The sequence below is a fragment of the Marmota flaviventris genome, chromosome X (genome assembly GCF_047511675.1).
Source record: "Marmota flaviventris isolate mMarFla1 chromosome X, mMarFla1.hap1, whole genome shotgun sequence".
Lineage (NCBI taxonomy): Eukaryota > Metazoa > Chordata > Mammalia > Rodentia > Sciuridae > Marmota > Marmota flaviventris.
This window is the reverse complement of record NC_092518.1, coordinates 54,565,856-54,574,133: the sequence shown is the minus strand read 5'-3', so window position 1 is coordinate 54,574,133 and position 8,278 is coordinate 54,565,856. Positions and strand designations below refer to the sequence as shown.

At 37.1% G+C, this 8,278-nt stretch overlaps 1 long non-coding RNA gene across 1 annotated transcript; it reads left to right on the top strand.

Moving 5' to 3' along the window:
• The first annotated feature begins 2,822 nt into the window (after positions 1-2,822).
• Positions 2,823-7,669, top strand: LOC139703315 (uncharacterized). The gene is made up of 3 exons (XR_011705716.1): positions 2,823-2,856; positions 5,878-5,930; positions 7,569-7,669. It is a non-coding gene; the product is annotated as an uncharacterized lncRNA (long non-coding RNA).
• The last annotated feature ends 609 nt before the right edge of the window (positions 7,670-8,278 follow it).

Sequence of the window (8,278 nt, the reverse complement as noted above, 5' to 3'; positions counted from 1 at the left end):
ATGCTAAGTGAAGCTAGCCAATCCTTAAAAAACAAATGCCAAATGTCTTCTTTGATATAAAGAGAGCAACTAAGATCAGAACAGGGAAGAAGAGCATGATGAAAAGATTAACATTAAACAGAGACGAGTGGGGGGAGAGAGAAGGGAAACTATGGAAATGGAAGGAGACCCTCATTGTTACACAAAATTACATATAAGAGTTTGAGGGGAAAGGGAAAAAAAACAAGGGAGAGAATTAAACAACAGCAGATGGGGTAGAGAGGGAAGATGAGAGGGAAGGGGAGGGGGGATAGTAGGGGATAGGAAAGGTAGCAGAAAACAACAGTCATTAATATGGTATTATGTAAAAATGTGGATGTGTAACCGATGTGATTCTGCAACTTGTATTTGGGGTAAAAAATGGGAGTTCATAACCCACTTGAATCAAATGTATGGAAGATGATATGTCATGAGCTTTGTAATGTTTTGAACAACCAATAAAAAAGAAAGAAAATAAAAATGAAACTCACAAGCAAAAAAAAAAAAAAGAAGAAGTAAATGAGAATTACAACAAAACTTATCAAAATCTCTGGAACACTATGAAGGCAGTTCTAAGAGGAAAATTTATTGCACTGGGAGCATTCTTTAAGATAATAGAAAGTCACCAAATAAATAACTTAACATTACATCTCAAAGCCCTATAAAAAAGAACATTTTAACAATAGAAGCAGTAGAATACAGGAAATAATTAAAATCAGAGCTGAAATCAATGAAACTCAAAACAAAGAAAAAAAATCAAAAAATAGCCAAAACAAAAAGTTGGTTCTTTGAAAAAAATAAATAAAATCAACAAACCCTTAGCCAAGTTAATGAAGAAAAACAGAGGGAAAACTCAAATTACTAAAATTCATGATGAAAAAGGAAATATCACCATTTTACAAATGATAATCAGAAACTGTTTTGAAAAATCTATACTCCAATGAAATAGAAAATCATGATGATATCAACAAATTTCTAGATATATCTGTTCTACCAAAATTGAAGCAGGAAGACATAGAAAATCTAAACAGATCAGTTTCAAGCAATGAAATTGAGGATCAAAAGCCTACCAACAAAGAAAATCCCAGGACCAGATGGATTCTCACCAAAGTTCTACCAGATCTTCAAAGAAGAATTTACACCAATTATCCTCAAATTATTCCATAAAATAGAAAAGGAGGGAACCCTTCCAAACTAGTATCACCATGATTCCAAAACCAGACAAAGACATATCAAGGAAACTTCAGACCAATATTCTTTATGAACATAGATGCAAAAATTCTTAATAAATTCCTGACAAATTGCATACAAAAACATATTAAAAAGATAGTGCACCATGATCAAGTGGAGTTCATCTCAGGGATTCAAGGGTGGTTCAACATATGGAAATCAATAAACACAATTCATCACATCAATAGACTTAAAGACAAGAACCACAGGATTTTCTCAATAGATACAGAAAAAGTATTTCACAAAATTCAGCATTCATTTTGTTCAAAACACTAGAAAACGTAGGGATAGTAGGAACATACCTCAACATTGTAAAAGCTATCTATGCTAAGCCCAAGGCCAACATTATTCCAATTAGAGAAAAATTGGAGGCATTCCTTCTAAGAACTGGAAAAAGACAGGGATGCCCTCTCTCACCACTTCTCTTCAATGTAGTTCTTGAAACTCTAGCCAGAGCAATTAAACAGATGAAAGAAATTAAAGAGATATGAATAGGAAAAGAAGAACTCAAACTATCACTACTTGCTGATGACATGATTCTATACTTAGAGGGTCCAAAAAACTCCGTCAGAAATTTTCTAGAATTAATAAATTCATCAACACACATAATCAATTATGTTCCTATATACCAATGATGAATCGGCTGAAAGGGAAATCAGGAAAACTATTCCATTCCTAATAGCCTCAAAAAATACTTGGGAATCAATCTAATTAAAGGGGTGAAAGACCTCTACAATGAATACTACAGTACACTAAAGAAAGAAGTTGAAGAAGACCTTCAAAAATGAAAATGCCTCATATGTTCTTAAATAGGTGGAATTAATATTGTCAAATGGCCATACTACCAAAAGCACTATACAGATTTAAAGCAATTACCATTAAAATTCCAATGACCTTCTTCATAAAAATAGAAAAAGCAGTCATGAAATTGATTTGAAAAAATAAGATACCCAGAATAGCCAAAACAATCCTTAGTGAGAAAAGTAATGCAGGAGGCATCACGATACCAGACCTTAAATTATACTACAGAGCTATAGTATACTACAGAGCTATAGTTACAAAACAACATGGTATTGGCACAAAAAAAATTGAATTAAAGGCTAGTGGAAATGCCAGGGACTAGAAGGGAGTTCTCCTTCAAAGAATAGCCTGACAGTTACAAGAAACAGCCCCCTGGGAGACATCCTGCCTGGGAGACACCCTGCAGCCATCTATCTCCCTGAGAAATCCTGCAGCCACCTATCTTCCTGAAACATCCTGCGTTATCTCACCTTGTGAAGACATCCAGCAACTGCCGATAAGAGAGCTCCCCCATTCCCAGCCCATAAATACCCCTGTGTGAACAATAAAAGTTTGCAGCTTGATCAGAACTCCTGTCTTGCTGTCATCCTTCTGTGTCTCTTGTCCCTTCATTCCTCCCCATCTAGGTTCGCTGCCCACGTTGATGTGTCCTGCCGGTCGGGACATTTGGCGCCCAGTGTGGGGCTCGAGACTTTGACTGAGGGGGAACGCCGTCCTCCGGGAAGACTTGGCCAAGCGGGAGCTCGCGATCGCCTCGGCAGACAAGACCGAGAGACAGATCCAGGAGGAGAGTGAGGACGACGCAAGGTGAGTGACCCACCATGGGACAAGCAGTTTCGTCACATGAGTTGTTTTTGTCAGGCCTCAAGGAGGCCCTCAAGACACGGGGGGCGCGTGTTAAGAAAAAGGACTTAAGATTATTCTTTTCATACATAGGAGAATTGTGTCCGTGGTTTCCCCTTGAAGGGACCATTGATGGTAAAAGATGGCTTAGAGTAGGAGACTGTTTAAAAGATTATTATGAATCCTTTGGCCCAGAAAAGGCGCCTGTTCCCACCTTTTCTTACTGGAACCTAATTAATTAAAAAAAAGAGAGAGATTTTTTGGCCTTTATGTTCTAGAAGTTTGCACTAGGAGAGTGAGAAAAAGGGAGAGAAAATGTGATGTTTACCTGGAGAGAAATAAGTTTCAATTTTCTATTGTTTTTGTCAATACTCAGAAAGTATGTACGGACCTTTTTACTACATGATTGTCCTATGAATCAGAATGGCTATAACTCAGACGCTGGGGACAAGAGACTTTAGCCGCTGCTGCTCGCTATGGGGTCCTAGCCCCTGCGGCCAACAGTGCTTTTAATCCTTGAATTACTTGACCTAAATGCCAAACACAGACTAACTTAAGATCTGATGGTAATGCTAGTGTTTGCTGCTAAAAAACCTTTGGAGCACCCACGTGCCACAGAAAAAAGTGCAGGATGTACACGAGCTGCAACCGCAGGTCGCAGAGACAGAACAAGCTGCTACCGCAGTAAGATCTTGGCCAGGTGGGGGAAAATGCAGACAAAATCAAACAAAATGCAACCGGCTAGGAAAACTTGGGGAACTTTTGCCCCGAAAATGGGCAGCAGACTCCATGTTGTTTGCATCACCATGGTAACCATGGGGTGCCTGGCCGGAAGAGCAGGCTTCCTGGTCCCACCTCCCACACTTTCGTGGGCTTCCGATTGGTTCTTCCACAGTCACTCAGACAGGACTTCTAGTCCCGCCTTCCAGCCACTAATCTGTACTACTGTGTTTCAGATTTCTACCGAGCTGTTCAGAGCCTGTATTTTTAAGAATGCCTACCTGTAAATGCTAACGAAAGATATCTTTTTCAGACAAAATTTAATTCCACAGCTTTCTATGTTGCAGCCCTAAATTTAAGTTAGTTATGAGTTAAATAACCTGACTTTTCTCTATAGTTGTGTTACTAAATAATGTGCTATTGATGAGAGATATCAAACATGCTTCTTTATATTTTACTCTTAATTTTGGAGGTTATGAGGATGCATTTGCTCGCCACAGGAACAAAGCCGGCAATGTTCCTGTGATGACCAAAAAATCCTTATTCTCATTCCTAACTATAAAAAATAAGTATGTATACTCAACAAGGATTTTATTTCAGTTACATCAAGTGACGTCACATAGAAGAGTGTACTCCTAGTTAAAAATAAATTAAAATGGATTCAAATATTTTAAGACCACTTGGTTACATAAAATTAATACAATTATAAGTTATGTTCTTATTCTGAATATATATATTTTTAAGATATTTAGATAACCTATATTTGTTAATCTATAAAATAATTAGCACATGCCTAATTAATTAGTTAATATATATTTGCCTAATTGTTTTTCTTCAACAGAAAACCCATAATTTATGTTTTATATTTACATTTATCAGATACTCTGCCTTTTCAGTTACAGATATTTGAGATAAATGTGCTTTTAAGTGAAAATACAATCTTCAAGTAGTTTCTAATTCTCAAAGTTACTGTTCAAACTCATAAGATGATAAATAATTATAATTATGTCTACAAAATATCTAAGGATTTTAACTATATTTTCATTGATATTTCTTATCAAAGTACAGTAATTTGTTTATAGATTCTAAGGTTTTCAGAAATTGTTCCAAGTATAACAAAAAAATTTTCTAAAAGAAAAGGATGCTTCAACAAAGAAAAAGCACACATGGATCCTAAAAAGAAGAAAGAAATCATCTTTGGGTAAAACAACGTCTTTATATTCATATTTCAATGATAAAAGTATTTTCCTAAGTTTTACTTAGGGTTTGTTAATATTGTTATCTAAACAACAGATTTTTATATTGTTATCTAAACAAATGATGTAAAAAGTTAGAACGATTAAAAAAAGAGATTTATATATACTAAACTGACTATAATTAATTTAAGGGTATTTCAAGCTATTTTTCCTAGTTTAACTATACTAATGTGAGCTAAGATTTTGTCCATATTTTGACATGATAAGCACCTATTAAAATGTAAGTTTATTTTTTTAAAGAAAGATCCTTATTGCCTAATAATTCTTACTGTTTAAGACAAAGATTAATTTTGGTAAATAAATTCACATTGTTGATTAAACATTTAAGTATATTGAACTACTAAATTAACAATTGTCCTTAGACACTAAAATTAATTGATTCTAAGACACTGAGATACTAATTTTTACATATTTTGTTTGTTAGATAATCATAAAATTTAAAAAAAAACACAACATTTTATTAAGACTAAGGTTCTCCAAATTAAAGTTATATATTAATTTTAAACAATAAAGGTTACAAACTTAAAAAAATTCATTGATATTATATAAGTTCTCTGACTAGATCTATTGTCCATAAAAAATACAGTAAGATTTATATACTGCTCCCTACACAGGAAATAACCTTAATCATATTTTTAAAAGGCAATTAAGAGATACCTATTTAAAGGATAATATTCTAAAATATAAAGATTTTGGGATCGCCTTAACCATGCATTATTTGTCCTTAATTTTCTTACCCTAGACAGTGAAGGCCATTCGGCCGCAGACAGACACTGGCATCCCTCGTCCAATTCTGTTCGCCCACCTGTTATGTGGCGCGATCCCCTTACAAATAAATGGAAAGGCCCAGATCCTGTCCTCATCTGGGGACGAGGCTCAGCTTGTGTTTTGGACCAAGAGCAAGCAGCCCCAAGATGGTTACCAGAACGCCTGGTTAAACAGGTTAATGACTTACCTCAACCCAGGGATGGAGGCACTCCCCCTGAGGACAAATTTTCCTCTTTTTCAGATGCAGCCAACAATCTGTGTGAGGATCCTGCTTAAGGCACTTCTGCTGAACAGGTTTGTACATGGAGGCCTTGGCCCTCCACCTTCCAACATCATGGAGTACTTTTTTGCCACCCCCCCTGCGAATGCAGGGGAGGATCTTGGACTCAGGCTCCCACTAGTTGGACCCAGACTGCTGACTGCGTGACTAAGGTGGCTTACCTCCATGTCGAGGTTGACCATAAACTCGGAGGAGTTCATCAGCCTAAATGGGTATGTGTTAACAAGCCAAAGATTATTCCCCCCAGTACAAGTAAAGCTCTCCAAAATTGTTCTGCAACTTGTACGCATACCCAGGCGATGCATGTCTCCTGTTATGCGTCAGCCTCAATTTGTGTTAACAAGCAGGGAGAACAATTTTTTGAAGCCACCCTAACTAAAACTCATGCAGCAGAGGGGACCACTATTCATTATACCCCCATTCTCTTTGACCAGGGAGGAGAAGGCATATACACCAAGTTACAGTCAGCTGGATGCCAAGGCAGTGTCGGTAAACCCTCCTGCTGGCCCATTAAGGCCCCTACAGGGGTCTCTGATGGTGGAGGACCCACTGATGCTGTGAAGCATCTTCAGATAATCAAACTTTTGAAACCCCAAATCCCTGAGCTCACATATCATCCCTTAATGCTGCCTAAATCCCAGCTCCCAGATTTAGATACTAGTACATTAGATAGTTTGGAAACTACCTTCTCCTTGCTTAATAATTCCAACCCCACCCTTGCTGGTGATTGCTGGCTCTGCATGACAACAGGGGCAATCATGTCTATGGCAGTTCCTATTAATTCTATCATAGACAATGATAATACATGCCAACCCGGATTTCCTTTTAAAGTACAGCCTATAGGCACTTTTACATCATGTCTTTTAGGCGCGATGCAGAATAATACCTATGATATTGATGTTGGAGTTACTTCCTTTGGAAATTGCTCAACAGTAAAAAATTATTCCTCACCCACCCCATCTCTTTGTCCCCCCAATGGCACAGTTTTTATGTGTGGAGGAAACTCAGCCTTCCCCAGGCTTCCAGCGAATTGGACCGGTGGCTGTGTTCTTGCCTTATTACTCCCTGATATAACTATTGTCCCAGGAGATGAACCTCTACCCATTCCTAGCCTAGACACCTTAGTCAAAAGACACAGGCGGGCAATACAGGCCTTACCACTCCTTGCCAGCCTTGGAATAACAGCTGCTGTGGGCACAGGTACCGCTGGCTTAGGCACGGCTATACACTCTTACCGTCACCTATCTCAACAACTTATAAATGATGTACAAACTCTATCAGGAACCATTAAAGATTTACAGGACCAAATAGACTCCCTGGCAGAAGTGGTCCTTCAAAACAGACGAGGCTTAGATTTGCTGACAGCTAACCAGGGAGGTATTTGCTTGGCCTTAGGGGGACGATGCTGCTTTTATGCCAATAAATCAGGCATAGTACGTACTAAAATTAAGCAGCTTCAAGAAGATTTAGAAAAGAGACGAAGGGAACTATTTGAAAATCCCCTCTGGACTGGGCTTAATGGATTTCTACCCTACCTTCTTCCACTATTAGGCCCTTTGTTGGGTTTACTTTTAATGGTGTCCATAGGACCCTGCATTATAAACAGGCTGGTACAATTTATTAAAGAACAGATTAATATTTTGGCCTCTAAGCCCATACAGGTTCACTATCATTGTCTGGAGATGGAAGACCGTGCTGCCAACATTTAAAAGGATGTTCTACCCTTCTCACAGGCTTATTTCTTAAGTTTACATCCCCACATATCCCCCTTTCTTAAAAGTGTCTTTTTACCTGAACTCAAACAAGACCAAACCAAAAAGTAAATTGTATGGTATTTACTAATTACTGGCCAGTCATCTTTTTAGGACTCTTGCTTTTCTTAGATTCTGTATTTTTTTGAGCTCATGATTTTGATCCTATAGGCAAGTTAATGTTTTCTGATCAGTTTTATTTTTGATCAACTGTGGAGTTTTTAAACATTGCAATGGAGATTTCACCTGAAAAAAAAAAAACAGCTACAAGCCCTTGTGTATGTGTTACATTTGTGTTATGTGTTGTATGTCAGTATGTCTATATGTGTATATGTCCATATATCATGCAGTTATATGACAATTGGCAGATATACGAGGAGCACTCATTAAAAAAAAAAAACGGATCCAAATATCTTTGATTCACGTGATTCAAATGGTTCAATTTAAATTGGGTAAACAGATAAAAGTAAAGATGTCTTTAAAATTAAGCTTATAAGTTTTTCTAGGTGTTCAAAAATAAAACCTAATAAAATGTTGATGTCTATGAAATAATTGCTTAAATTCAGAAATTTACAAGTATTGTTTCAAAATGTGAACAAAAAAGAAGGTTA